Raw genomic sequence first — 15,872 nt, 5'->3', positions numbered from 1 at the left:
ATCTTTTAACAGGCGCCAAAATTTCGTCACATGGGTGTTCTTGCTTTTTATATCCATTTGAAAAGCTGCCACTATGGCCGGGACCTAACCCACGTCCATGGGCTAAGCAACACAACGCCTTATCCACTCAGCCACCGCTGCGGGTAGCAGTATGAACTCGAGACAGTAACCATACATTCTCGTTGCATTGCACTTACTGCCAAGACTAACATTCTAAATTGCCACCTTCTGCTATGTTTGCAATTCTTTTTCCTTTCCAGAACCCCACTAAGTCACCGGGTGCATTTGCGCGTTTGTGTTCGCCAAGCTCCTTAAAGTGAGATTGACGTGGGCTTTGCCGAATAGACCGAAGACACTAATGGCACCATTTTAGCCCTAAAAGATTCTCCTTATGTTCAGAAAAATTCTGTACAATTCCCTTATATTCTGCATTTTGCACGCTCCCTTCATATATATATATATTGCTACATGCATAGCGAGGACCTCTGTTCAGGCAGTCTTGGTTCCATAAGAAGCTTAAGAGGGTTCAACGCTGGTCAACCACTCTTGACATGTCGTAGACGCTCGAGTCACGGCCAGGGGGGTAAAAAGAAGGCCCCTTTCACCCCGAGTAGTCCGAGTGGCGCTGGCTACCACCCCAAGCACAGCAAACAAAACATAAATACCGTAGAAAGTGGAGGGGAAGATCGCCCCGCCGGTAGCGTAGTGGTTATCGCACCCGACCGGTATTCTGGAGGTCGTGGGTTCGGATCCCACCTGGCGGGCATTTTTCTCCACTTTCTTTCTTTCTTTCCAAATTCTTCATCTGTTTCAATGACCTACCACATCCTCCCCTTTGCTTTCCGAGGTTTTCTTGACTGCCAACTCTTATTTCTATATATATATATATATATATATATATATATATATATATATATATATATATATACAAAAATGGTTTCGACCACGGTAAAAAAAGAGAACAGATTTAATAACGTTTTGGCCGAGGGACCGGCCTTCGTCAGATACAGTGATGGCATTGTCGTACAGTTTATATATGTTTCAAAACTACAAATCAGCTACAGCAGTCGAATGAGGAAAGGGAAGAAAAGGAAAGAGGCAAACACGAGATACAGGCGCTTGTCTAAAGCATTACATAGACGCTATGGTGCCCAGAATTATCAATAAAGGTTTTCTGCACGATGTGTGTGCTTATACAAAAGCAAGGCTATCTTTACAGGGTTGTCTCTATAAACACCAAGAACAGAGCAACGACCCTTAACAGTGATAACATGAACAATTGCCTATGAATATTCAGTTCAACAGCAGAACTCAGTGTTATAACATTACTGCGTGTTCAGGCAGCTTAATTTCCCCGGACTTTCGTTTAAACCAGATACTAAGGTGTTAAATTTGTAAATTAGGAATGACTCGCGCACTTCTCTATCATGGTGGGTACGAAAACCAGACTGAAGGATGGTGGCTTTGATATGATCAAAGGAATGGCGTGTAACGTTCACGTGTTTGGATAGCGGAAGATGCGGAAGGGAGGTTACATGTGCCCTGTGGTTATTGAAACGCAGTCTAAACGATAGCGCCGTTTGACCAATGTATTGCAGGCTGCAAAGAGAACATTCTAACATATAGATTACGTTTTCACTGTCACAGCAAAGATCGCTATTTATTTTTAGGCAGTACTTCGAGGCTGAACTGGTAACCGATCGGGTAGTAGTCATGTGTGCGCAAACCTTGCAACGGGGCTTGTTGCAAGGATGGCACCCAGATGGAGCCACACGTGTGGTTTTTGATGAAGTTAGAATATCACGAAGGTTTCTAGCTCTGCGGTATACTACTCGTGGCGGTTCGGGAAAAATTTCTTGCAGCCGATCACTCTGCTTGAGAATATTGTAGTGTTTACTTAAAATGTTCCTAATGTTAGGCATTGACGCGTTGTACGTAACCACGAGGTTAGTTTTTTCGGGGGGTGAAGGCCGGGCTTGAATATCGAGGAGGTCATTGCGGTCAAGAGCATCGGCGCGCCTAAAGGCATCGTCAAGAATTTCGGCAGGGTACTTTTGTTTAGTGAGGGCGTCGCGAAGTTGTAGGCAGTTGGACTCGAAGTCAGATTGCTTAGAACAAACTCTTTTGAAACGGATGGCTTGACTATACGGGATACTAGTTTTGCAATGCTTAGGGTGGCTACTGTCAAAATGGAGGTACTGTTGCCTGTCGGTTGGCTTGCGGTAAATTTTAGTCCCGATTTCACCGTTATCTACAGTCAAAGTAACGTCAAGAAAATTGATGGTTGACTGGGAAAAAGAATGGGAAAATGAAATAGAAGGGTGAGCCTGATTAAAATCATTAATGAAAGACAAAAGAGCGGCCCCGCCGTGTGTCCAAATTAAGAAGATGTCGTCAATGAAGCGTTTATAGTACAGAGGTTTAAGAGCACAACCGGCTAGCAATTCGTTCTCAATCAAGCCCATGAAGATATTAGCGTAGTTAGGACCAATGGCGGTGCCCATTGATGTACCACTAACCTGAACGTAATGGATTCCATTGAATTCAAAATTGTTTAGCTCTAATATCAGGCGCAAAAGAGTAGCTGAAGTTTGGCTGTCCAAGGTCTTATTGATATCTGATATCTCGTATGCTAGTAGTACAGATCGGATGCCGTCGGTATGCGGTATGTTAGTATACAGAGACGCCACGTCTAAGGTAACCAACAGACCTCAACAGAAGTGATATTCCTATAGGTGTTATTTTCCACTAGCAGCGTTAAGGACAAAGATTTTCTCCTTTTCAGCGGCTCCTGCCCTTCACAATATAGAGAGACCAGCATGCGAACCCTGGTTTCCCATTTTGGCCTCATCTTACACTCAAATGTTGGGACTATTGCATTGACACCATACCGTTCTCGTCTATCACGGGACCATAGTTTTTTTTTACTACGATACAACAAAACGCGTTTGGCTCTTCCATTGTTCGGCGAGCCGCATTTCTTTGTTTACAACCGTCCCGATCCAACCAATCCCGCTTCAATACCGTTGCCAGCAGTGTTCCGCGGATTTTCATCGTATTTGTTGCGCTTATAGGCCCTCGCACTCTCTTAAGGTCTTGGGCCCCATTGTGCTGTGATTGATTGATTGCAGGGTTTAACGCGCCGACGCAACGCAGGCGATGAGGCGCGCCGTAGCAGAGGGCTCCGGATTAATTTTGACCAGCTGGGGATCTTTAACGTGCGCCGAAATCTCGTACATACGGGAGTTTTTGTTTTTTGCCTCTATCAGAAAAGCGGCCACCGATGCCGGGAATCGAAACCCGCGACATCGTGCTCAGCAGCGCGCCGCCTTAGCCACTTATCCACCGCGCCGGGTCCCATTTTGTTGCGTAGGCGCACATCTATGAAAAGTGCTTTTCCCTGTTGCCGACCCTGCAGCACGAAACGTCCTTCGCGTTTTCCCCATTGCTAGTTGTTCGCTTTTTGATTATACTACATGAGATTTTCCTGGCGTGAGATTGAATGAGTACCCACAAACTGCCCGCGAAACACAACCGCTTTTTATTAAAACATTGGACCCACTAGCAACCACGGCCTATTCAACTGGCTTTAAACGGCGACGACACGAGCGCCCTCGCCTCCACTACAGGTTTAGTTTCCTTGTGGATTTCAGTCATAATCGGTGACGTTTGAGCGTTTTTTTTTTTTTGACGTTGCTGTGAGCGAACGATATGGAAAAAGAGAACAAAGGCAAAATGTCGTTTTCGAAAACGAGTGTAGCGATCAACTATTTTCTTGTGCTGCAAACTAAAAATAGAATCCGAGCTAATACTATCACCTGAAATCAATGACAAGGAGCCTAGTTCAAGATTTAGTCCAAGAGGGGGCCTACATTCCCCTGTCTACCTTTGTGGCACTTGCAAACGACCACAGGGGTACCAAGTCCCACCCTTAAGTTGCACTTTCCAACACCGAGCCGTCCCTCATTTGCAAAAATTTCCACACACAAACACCCCAAAACACATGAGGCAAGACCAATACTCAAACTTCTAAAGAAAAATGTAAAAGAACATTTTTGTGTTGCAGATATACAAGAAAAAAATATAAATGCAATGATGTGTATTTAAACAATGCGTGAAGCATTGTTGGGTACAAATGCTTCAAGTACTTTAACATAAACAAAAATACTGTTTTCTGGGACAAACATTGCTTTATTCAGCAGTGGTAAGAATGCAAGGGTGAAAATTGAGGGAGTACTTTAAAAAATAGGTACCAAATAGCTTCGTAGCACTATAAAGTAACCCTCTCCTAAAGTTCCTATAAACAACAGCTTATCCTGACCTCCGCATTGATAATGGCGTTTACACCTCCATGTTCGACCGAATTTTTGTTTCTTTTAAAACGAGTTCATCACTGTTCTTCGAATTTATTCGCGTTGCTTTACTAGTTAGACATTGCCAAGAGATCCTGAAGTTTTTTTTTTCTGCACCTCCACCGTGCAAGTCTATTTCAGGCAACGAGGATGTAGGAATGAAAGCGCTTGAGCGGAACTAAGTAGGTCGCGCAAAGTAAAACAAGAAAGGTGTAGCGCAAACAGGAAGTAACGGCTGAAGCCGGCACTTCAAGCGGTGTGGAAACTCCCGAGAGCAAGGCCGGCCAATTAAGCGAGTTCCAGATTAAAAGGCCTCCATCGAACGAATGCCTTTCAGACGTGCCTCTTAGAGTCTTCGGCAAAGCAAGTATTGAATTTCAGTCTGAGTGCTTGCCCTGAGAGGCGGCGTGGGGGAAAAGAGTGGTCGCGGAGTGGACCAACGAAAAGGAAAAGGAGGGAGGCCCGACGCGGAAGTGTGTTCCCGAATACGAACGCCGCTCTACGGACGCCGTCATAGCCCAAAACGGAGGGAGCAAAAGCTCCGTGCAGGGGCTCCTGCTTGCAAATCGATTCTGGGTTTTCCTAACTTATTCTTTATTCCACCTGCTTATTCATCTATGGCTAACATTCGGCAGTATAATACCGCCTGATTCCTGTCGTCTGTGCAGTTATCAAGGCTTTAACAAGGCCTTGGTTTCTTTAAAGGCAGCATGATAGTTGTTAATTGCTCAATCGATGCGCTTTTGGACGAGCAGAGAGACACATAAATTCGGCGAAACAGGTTACAGCCACTTAAAAATGATCCTTTGGGAAATTATAGGCATAGGATGGGTGTGAGACTTTTATTTATTTATTTTTTTTATTTATTTATTTTTATTTATTTATTTATTTATTTATTTATTTATTTATTTATTTATTTATTTATTTATTTATTTATTTATTTATTTATTTATTTATTTATTTATTTATTTATTTATTTATTTATTTATTTATTTATTTATTTATTCTCAATGTCTCGAAGGACGTTGCGGAGAGGAGTAGCTAATGTTAAACAACTTTTGATATTGCCATCATGAACGACGATGGGTCTGGGTTGCTGACAATGGAGGCGGGAAGGTGGCTCGAGTCGGTGGCGGACTTCGTTAAAAACTAATTGAAGTATACATTTATCCGGGACCATGGAACGCTAAGTTTAGATGTGTGGGGAATGCGTTCTGAAAAGTGAGGTGGTGGTGGGAGTTCTCCTTTAACATCAGAATTGGTGAAGTCGATTTTGTGGAAATGATTGGTGTTAGAAACTTTTCTTCTGATCGATAAGTTAGGTAGCCCAAGATTAGATTTATTGCAGTCAAAACTCGATCTAACGAAACCCGATGTTGCCAATTTTTCGATCTAACGAACAAATTTGGATTCCCCCGCAGGTGCCCATATAGCCCAATGCTTTTAAGAACTCCAACTACCGAAATAGGTTCAGCGCCATTCCCGATTCGACGACGTATTTCGAGTTCCGCAAGCCCTCAACACAGCAATAAGAAATCTAGCCGAATTGATGGGAACAGCTTCGCCCGCTTAACGAGTTCGCAGCAGATCTGAGCATCCACGATTACCTGAACTCCGATGCAGTCGCCGACACAGCGGAAGTTATCAACGACGAAGAAATCGTACAGTTGGTAGTTTCCGGCGAACAACAGGTGCCAGAGTATGCTGAATGCTGAAGCTCCTGTGCCCGCTCCAGGCCGGGTGATGGGCGGTACTTAGTTGCTCGGGTGCTATGCTGGGCCCAATGATAACGTATCGTACGCAGGCAAAAATCTCAGGCATTTTTTCAAGAAATAATTGTGTTTCCCCAAAGAGACCCTGGTGTTTATTTGTTATTTTTTCACAGCGGGCTTTTAGGGCATTGCTAAATTATAGGCAGGCAAGCGCTGCAGCCACCCCATTTGTGATGTCTTCGTAGCTGCCCGGATTCGCCTCTCTTTAACATAATATTTACAGAATCAACTGGTTGTAAAATGGCAACCCAGTTTTAGGAAATTGTCGATTTAACTAAATAATTCCCGGTGGCCGTTGACTTTGTTAGATCGGATCCTAACTGTAAGAGGTACGGTTGCCCTGCAGAAGTAGTTAACAACAATAAAACGAGCTGGGTAATTTGGATTGATTCAAATAAAAAAATTGGTGGGTGTCCCAGATCACTGAAGCATACTCAAGCACTTCGAACAAGCGTTTCATATAGAATAAGTTTTAAAAAGATTGGATCTAGCGAAAAATTTCGATCCAAAGAAGCCGAACATAAGGTTAGCGTTGTTAGCGATATAGTCAGTATGAGTATGCCATGCTAGATTGATAGTAATGTGAACTCTGCGGTACTTGTAAGAAATAACCAAATCTAATTCAGCTGAATTAAGAAAGTATTCCGGGAGGTGATGGCGATTAAAAGTGTTAGAAACCCTGATATATTGTCACTTACTTGCGTTAAGGTTCATGAGGCAGTTGTCACACCAGGATGAGACGTTGTTGAGGTCGCTCTGTAGTAAACAGGAGTCATCCGCGTTCATTATATTGCGACTGATTGCACAGCAAGCTGCGAGAAGCAAAATTAAAAAAAAAACGTGGTCAGACATGTCAATAACTTAAATAAGAACGATCAAGGGTTCCCATACAGAGCCTTAGGGAACTCCAGATGTTATATTGCGGGTAAGGGAATTCTGGTTGTTGGCAGCGACATACTGCGTTCGGTCTGCTAAAAACACCTTCTATCCATTTTTCTAGGCCGGGGTGGGGGGGCTAAGCTAAGCTCGTTCAGTGTATGACGAAGACGTTGCCGTGACACGGAATCAAATGCTTTTTGGAAGTCAAGAAAGAAGCAATCAAAGGTATAGCACAGATCGTTATTAAAAAGTAGTAGTTGCATTTAGCAAGAGAACTGCTTTCGGAACCCATGTTGGTGTTTAGTAAAGAAGTTCTTCGATTTCAGGAACGTGTTGAGATGAGAATAAATGATGTGTTGATGAATTTTCCCGGAGATACTAATTAATGTAATGTGTCTGTAGGTCAAGGCGTATGGAAATGTCACCTTGCTTGGCCACTGGCACCACCTTTCCCACCTTCCAATTACTGGGGAGGTTTGGGCATTGCAAGGACTGTAAAAATATCATCAGATATTGTCTGAATGAGTTTGAGTGCACTATCAAAATTGAGCCCGAATTCCATCAGTTCCAGGTGATTAGGTTTTCGAGTTTCAATCATTGATGAAATTACTATAGATAGCCCCCTAATAGATGTTCCGAGAGCGCTTGACCCGGGCGAAGCAGAAAGTTCCCTGACCTGGCTAAAGTGATGTACTTTATCAATTTTTGAACTGTAGACGAAACTTTTTTATTAATGTAGGGCTTGTTATGCCGGAGAATATAGTGCTAAAACTCGCATTGCCGTTGCCCAGATGCTTTTACGTGAATTTCCCGTAGATTTGCAACGAACCTCCCCAACCGTTAAGTACCCGTGCGTTTAAGTTTGCTTTTGCTAGGAAAGATTTTGTTTTGTAGCCTTTGAATACACAAATCTAACAATTATGGGCCGGATTTGCTTTCAATCTAATTGCCCAGACTGCGCGCTCTCGTAATTCTCTCCGAAGGTAATTTAATGAATCGTAGTGACGCGAAAATTTCTAATTTCTTTTTCAGATTGTGCCCATTACTCGGTCGAAGGTCCAGCCAGACCATAAACTATCAGATTTTCTCTCCTGGACCGACCATCTGGGTTGTCTAATCGGGAATGCATCTCTTGACTCTTGCTCTTCACCGCATGGTTGACCACTTATTGAAGCTGAGTACTGGCAGAGCCTTCAAGCACGTTAACACGGAATGCAACGTCATTTGGCCTCCTGGCCATGTCTTGAACACTTTTTTCTAACTTTACTCGGCTAGACTTTTAATCGTCCAGCATGAGTTTTAACTCGTCATGACGCGAGTAGGCATGCTTATTGATGGCCTGAACTACCGTCGCCAACTGAGGTATGCACAAGAAATATGAGGTATGCTTATTTTGAGGCATGCAAAAAGAGAACTGAAAGGTATGTATGGCTATGACACCAATTTTCTGGTGTAGCAGAAATGATCGGCAGTGATCTAAAATCAAAATATTAGGCAGCGGCACTACGAAGCTGTCCTTTAAATCTGGACGAGGCAGCGCTTTTGATGATGACAAGCACTCAGACTACGTTTTCAATCCTTCCCTCTTCCGATTAACTCAGAAAGAATGAATTTGCAAATAATGGACGCAGTGCTGCGTCCTGTTTTTCTTCTTCGTGACCTTGTCTCAGCACGTTGTATACTTTTTCACATAAAAGACAGCTTCACTCTGGACTGACGGCTTTACATCGCTCGTCTTTAGAAAAAAAAAAACGACGATCATTTCCTTCAAGAGGAATAAGCTGGGCTAGACTAGACTCTCCTCAGTAACAGGAGGCAGAATTCAGGTGGACTGCACTTTTTGTTTTTCTTCACAATGAATTACGGAAAACGTTGAGTTGAACAACAACGTGCGCTATTCATTATTGCCAAATTTAATAACGAAACAGGCCAAAGAAGCGACTATTAGGTCAGCTTTTTTAAGGCGAAGCGTTCAGTGCGTTACTTATTGCATTGACGTCCGAGTAAAATACACTGCACAAAAACCGACTTTACACAATGATCATCCACCACGTAACATAATAATTAGGATGACTTTGCGCACCTATCGGGCTTCTTGAAATATGCAAAGTATAGCTTGGCAATATACATGGTTACCGATGATAATAAAATACATTCCTTTTGCAGGGTTAGATATTTGCTTTGGACTGTGATGGTGTGGGGTTGCACGTTGGCTTTGAACTTTGAATAAAAGTGGACTTTGACTGCGAACTTTCGAACTTTGGCAGTTTGGATTTTGGACTTTGTCTTTGACTCAGGTTGCATGGGAGAAAGCTTCGTGTTTCTAGCATCTTTCTCTTAAGAAAGGGACTGTGATTTTTAATGTCGTGCTCCTGTTTTATTGGCGTAGAAATACATGGGGGACATTTTAACGGAACACCGTGAGTGCTCTGACTAGTTACACTACTTCTTTGTCATTCAGATATCAAGCTTATGGAAGAAAGCTCTGATTCTCTTAATGCGGCATAGCTGAGACTGGACAGGATTTACGTATTTCAGTGCATATCAAAAACAGATAAAAATAATGGTGCCATTGTATCTCTTGGACAGCGCTAAGTTATCGGCAAGTCTGACATCTGAACGCCCGTTTAATATGATGAGCCATCTCAAGTTGCATTCACCCAAGGAAACATTGCTTCAAACTTCCAAATCCATTTTTTTTCGTGGATGAGCCACACTTTTCGGTTACAATTTAACCTGTCGTCTGTCGGTGAGAAGAATTGTCCTGATACCGGTAGTTGCGATACAATAAATATGCCACAAACTGCAGTCTTAAAAACAACGTCGATGAAGCGCCCTAAACGGGACCCTCCTGCTGCATATTCTGATCGCGAGAGACACGATATTGGGCGATTTCTGAGGGAATTCAGCAAGGCTGTACCGCAAATGAAAGGCACGCTGCCTTCCCACAAACGAAGCCTCACCGTTACACTCAAATGCAGAAACCTCCCTAAATAAGGAGTGAGCCTTCTGCGACGAGAACTTAGAAGCCGCATTTTCCATGACCTTACCTTCTTTTTTCTTTTATTGAGCTACCTTCGTCTAACAAAAAAAATAAACGTGCTTGAAAAGCGGCAGTCTGTTCTTAAGAACATGAAAATACCAAAACTTACCCCGTAGAGAGAAGCTGAAGTCGGGGGCACGTCACCCTTTCGAATGCCTTCACGGGACGCCTTGTTAGCCGTTCGCCGGCTACCTTATGGACGGCACCCCAGAGACGGGTCTGGGGGTCTCACTCCAGTTGGAAGTCGTTGACGCTACGCTACGCTCGGACCATCCTGTTCTCCCATTAGACGTTGTTCTACTTTTTTCTGCTGCGCCGGCATTCCCTATGTTCACCGGAATTTTCTGAACAGGGCTTTTTTTCTTCACAGGATTCCATTGCGATTTCTTGGAAGCTTTCCTTTGTGGATATTTTTTATTTTAGCTGTTTTATTTATTGATGTTTCATCTTTTTTTGCCAGGTTTACTGCGGCTGTGTCATTTTCGGAACTCTGTAGCTCTCCTACACTTTTGGACAAACCGTGTGGGTCACGTTTTTGACCACACAACTCAATTGGTGCCCTTCTATTACGCTGTGTCCCGCAAACTTTGGGGCCACCGTCGGCAATGTTATGAGGGCGTGCCCTTGGTGAAAGCTGCTATCGCCTACCAAGGGACCATCTCCTGGGAGTGGAGTCGAATGTTTTCTGACTCCTCGTAGCTGCCTTTTTCATTCCCTCGAGGGAGTTTCTCGTGGCGACAATTCTGAACGTAACTTAGATTAATTGTTGAATACTGACTCTATAAATCATTACGTGACCGACCTTCGTATTTCTCGTAAATGATCAGTGTATTCATAGCCAACAAGGAAAGGGGTAAGCCCGGTGTAAAATCATTTGCAGTGTAGGCAGTATTATTGCGATCTTTTTTTAACAGTGGATCTGTGTAAGCCTGAGTTCCATCCGTGGGTGCTGTAGTTCAAAACTGGGCGCAGGAATGTGGACAGAAATAAAATGCTAGGCAAAGAGGTTTGAGAGAAAGAGGCGAGGAGGCAAGAAACCCACGAGCTGGTGTGGGGAGTGCACGACTAAAAAAATGCAAGCAGTTCCGCTCAATGTGAAAGCTATCGGAAGTGTAGAGCAGTGACTCGCCAGATAGGCTGTGGCGCCTTCATCAGTTCATTGCTACCACCGCTTAAACTCTTCGCATCCCTGTGTCACTCCTCTGTTGATTAATTGAACTCCGGTTTGTCCAACGCAATTGAAATTTCCCGCCTTCTGCCTGGAACAGCACGAGCAGGAGTTGCGTTCTTTTTGTTCTTGCTCTCATCTCGCACGTGCCGGAGCCTCACTGCGCAATTTATAACGCGTGTCCTCTGCGGCCCCTTTTTTCGCTTGCTATCGGAAAAACTAACACAACAAGCGTTTCCAACTAAATGAACGCAGAGGTGGCCTCTTAATTACACAGATTTGGCCTGAGTACCTGCCCCTTTTCATTGCGCTAAATAACGGAGAGATGTAGGACAGGTGCCTGCGGTTTGGAAGTTTCGAACGGCTAGGAGTATAAACACCTCTTTTTTTTCGAAGCTTCGGTGTTATGCCGGTGGCTGTGTTACGCCCAGCGTCACCGCCGCACGTTTGTCGCGCAAAGCATATCCCCTTAGGGAGACTGGCCACGTTCGCCAAAAAACAAAAACTCCACCATTCGCCGTAATTGTGGAAACACCCGGTCGTTTCGAGAAAGACACGTCTAGCGAACGCCCCTACAAGATATTGTTCAAACATTATCACTTACAAAAAATGAAGCAAGTACACACTTATAGCAACAACGATGGAGCAAAAGTCGTTGCGGCCGCGAGGAAGAAGCAAATCGGCTGCAATCAAAGATTCAAAGATTCAAAGATTCAAAGACTTTATTTCCTCAGAAGTACGAGGAGGCAGGCTGGGAATAAAGGCTACAAAGCCTGACAGAGGCCCCAGCCCCCTTTGGTACAGTACACTGATGAGGCAAAATCAAACAAGCTAGAAATTCTAATGGGAGTTACAAAAATAGAAGCAATATATAGAGCACAAGAGATTACAAGACGATATGGGAAAGAATCGTGGACTTAAACCGTCGTTATGGCCGTTAAAGTTGAGTACAGCTTCGCTACCTTCAATTCTTACGCGTAGGGTGAGCTTCCTTAATTTTTTAGTCCACAGAAATGAAAGACCAGCGTTTATCGTAGCGGATTTAATAACACGAATTCAACGATGGCTGTGCCCACACCAAGTATTAAACGCGATCACAGGGTTTGTTTTAATTTTTGCTCGATCATTGCCGTGATCGCGTTCTATTCGACCACCACAGACATAAATTTCACGTGAAGAAACTATTTCAAGAAACAGCTGAAATGCAATAAAAAGAAAATAGAAAGTCCCAACGGGCTCCGGACCACCTGAAAGTTGAAATCGGCGCAAGCGCTTGCCCAAAGAGAAGTCACAAAAGTAAACCTGGCGCGTCAGACTGTTTACACCACAATTTCCGTTGCAGTTTACCGGTGCTACGCCGAAACGGTGCCTCTCCGCTCTTCAAGATCCTTAGCGGGTAAACGAGGACAACAAAAAGAAAAAAAAGTTCGAAGGCTGAGCCACTGACGTGAAAAGGGCCGGGAGGCAATGTCCTCAAATGCGCACGAACATAGGTTTTAAGCTTCAGACAGGTGAGAGAAGGGGAGAGAAAAATCAAAACATCCCCCTCGCGAGGGGCACGATCAAATGCAGAGCATTTCCGCGGGGGGCGTGCCTGCCAGTCTTATGGATTACGTATTGGTTGTTGTCGTTGTAATTTTTGTCTTCCAGCGTAGACATTGTCGATGAAGTCGATGGTGAAACGTGCCGTGAACCCCCTGCCGCGGCTATTACGCAACGTGGAGAGGCTACGACGCAACGTGGCGCGGCTATGACGCAACACAATCCAACACAATCCACTTTAATCCAACCCAATCCAAATCCAATTCAAGCCAAGCCAAGCCAAGCCAATCCAATCCAATCCAATGCCCTTCGCGAGAGAGTGTTATTCGCCCCGAGCGCGAACACAGTCGGCCTCTGGCGGCGGAAGGACGAACCGCTCCTAGTGTGGATGGCGCTCTCGCGTCGTCTGCTTTTTCCCGTTGCGTGCGGCGCAAGACGCGAGCTGCACACGACAAAACAACCAGTATGTGTGCTCGTTTGGCAGTAAGCAATGGCATAGTTACCTCTGCTTGCGCATTTCCTCTAGCAACGCAATAATCAGCGGCCGTTGCGGGGAATGCGCTGGTTTAATACCACGAAACATATTCGCCCTGGTCACCGCTTGAGTGTGAAACGTGTTATAAGCATTGCTTCCACACATTGCACTTTTCTTATTGTTGAGTGCAGTCGTCTGGCGTTTCGGAAACGTCGAGGGGGGCTTTTTGAAGGTGGCATGGTGATTATTTATAGGATAAAAAGGATAAAAGTTTACTACGCGAAACGGGGAAGAAGCGACAAGACCTGTGCATACGCGTGAAAATTCCACACCCTTGTAAAATTGCGCTGTGTCCTTATAGAAAGAAGAAACAAACAAAAACACTTACACTGCACGCGACCCGTGCGCTATCGCCCATACGTTACCGGACACGTATTTTACACCCGCAAGCGCCTGTGTGATCGAATTCTTCCCGTACCTTTTCTAAAATAAATACCACTTTTGGACAGTCGTTTAACTGAGGAGGAGGAGGAATAAAAATTTATTCAACTGTGTCGAGTTGCTAATTTTACGTATTATTAAAAATACGTTTCTATGGATGCGAAAGAGAGTATTTAGGGGGGATTTTCCGGCAAAATTAAGCAGTTGTGAGTTTGCGTCTGTCATGTGGCATTTCGTGTGTCATTTTCATATACATCATTTTCAAATCCGACATGAATCACCCTGTCCAGAAACGTGTCTCACTCAGCATGACCAAATGCCTAATATGGTCACGTCTTAGCCTCTTATGGTGAAACTAAGTTTAAAGAAAGAGAAAAAATCGCGTAATATAATGCGGGTTGTTGCCCAAATTGTGAGGGATAATGCAATAATGCAATAGTGTGCCATGGCTCGCTGTTCTTTTTTAATTTTTTCCCACGATGCTTGCTTTCAATACATTTTTGAAAAAGGCGAGCCACAATTCCTGGACAATCCCAGACCAAAGGGGGGTATATCAGTTTTGAAAATACGTACTGCTTTTTCACCGCTACAGAACACGACGCCTAGTGTAGTTTCGATTGTAAGTAATACTGATAACCATAGTTTGGCTTTTCGCGTTACATGCGTTCTCTTCTCGCTGCTCTTACAACGTTGGCAGGACCACCCCCCCCCCCCTTCCGCCACCCCCTTCCCGAAAAGAAACTAAACAGAATTTCCTTTATTAACCAATCCTCAAGAATAAATGCCAAGACAAAGGCGATGTTCAGTTTACAAAACAAAGTAGTTACGGGAACCCGTTGCGCTGATTCGCAACGAGAAATAAAAAGGAAATGTTTTACTACATCTGCAACAGCGCAACTTCATTTATTGCCATCTTTAGGGTTCGTAAGCGACCTTATACGCAAGAATGCAAACACATCTCGCTGTTGCAGGCACCTATTAGATTTTAAAAGGAACGCAAATGGTCAACAGAGCAGGAACAGAAAATTTGTGCTTAGTGTGAGGTCCCAGAAGCTTGGTTAGCACAGTGTGAACCTTCTTGTCACTTTGCGAAAACCTAGCTAAACATTAGATGCTGATTGTACTGCGTGCGTTGACAATTCAATTCGCAAGTTCACTTGGGACGAAAGCCGTAAATAAGTGATCCGAAACCGTTATTCATCAAACCTTCGTTCAGAGTCGTTAAAATTTCATTTAAAAGACTCGTTAGAGCGGTTACATTTATATCGCTGCGCTGATCAAAATTCAGTAAGTTTATCTTGCGTTTTGAATACACAAAAATATCGTACGCTATTACAAATAATTTAGGGGCAGTTAAGTAGTGTTACCATTTCAGGGCATCCCACAAATGCAAGAATGCGTCATGCTACCAGTGAAAGCGATTGAGATTGCCGTTGTAAACTGAATTTCAGAGATTAAGGCTTCCTGATTTGTTTCTATTTATGCTTTTATTGAAGGCGCAAAGCCATAGTCTGGAAAGATCGAGCCTGCTACGAGCCACAACGTACAAGTTCATTGTCGCAATTACGGCCATTCTGAGATTCTCGATGAGTCGTCGCTTTTTTCGGCGTAGTAATGAAAACTGACTGCAGCTTCCATGCTATACATTGAACGTTGAGGAACCGAACTACATCATACCACCCTTGTTTGCACCTTTCGTGCGCACATACGGCGGGAAAAAGGCACGAAGCGCGTCCACAGTGTGCATTCTTATGGGCCGCTCAGCGGAGTATCCACACTAGCAGCGCGACGCTGTCGCCACCTACATGTCGAGCTCGCGGCGAATAGCGCCGAAATCGCGCCACCACATGAACGCGAACCGAACGCGGCGAGAGAGGGCGTTGCGAGCGGAGAGAAGGCGAGGAGGACGCGGGGGAGAGGGCGCACGTGTGGCCGACGGTTGAATGAGTCGCGTGCGTAACCTTCCATTCTGTGTCGGCTCCGTGGAGCAGTCGGTAAAGTGCCGTGTACCTTGCGTTCCGCCCGCAGAGTCGTGGGATCGAAACCTGGCGCCGGAAGGTATTATTTCTTTATATAGTGTAGGGTGCGGACTACGTAGTGATGCGGACTACGGACGCCAACGCGGGTGACATCGTGAGTTACTAAAATGCTCTGCATTTAAAAAGACGCGCCTCGTCCACCGATAAAGGTGTCGTCAACT

The sequence above is a fragment of the Haemaphysalis longicornis genome, unplaced genomic scaffold, assembly GCF_048455015.1.
Source record: "Haemaphysalis longicornis isolate Haplotype H1 unplaced genomic scaffold, Haemaphysalis longicornis Haplotype H1 scaffold_4, whole genome shotgun sequence".
In the NCBI taxonomy this organism is placed as follows: Eukaryota; Metazoa; Arthropoda; class Arachnida; order Ixodida; family Ixodidae; genus Haemaphysalis; species Haemaphysalis longicornis.
Note: the sequence above shows the minus strand (reverse complement) of the source record.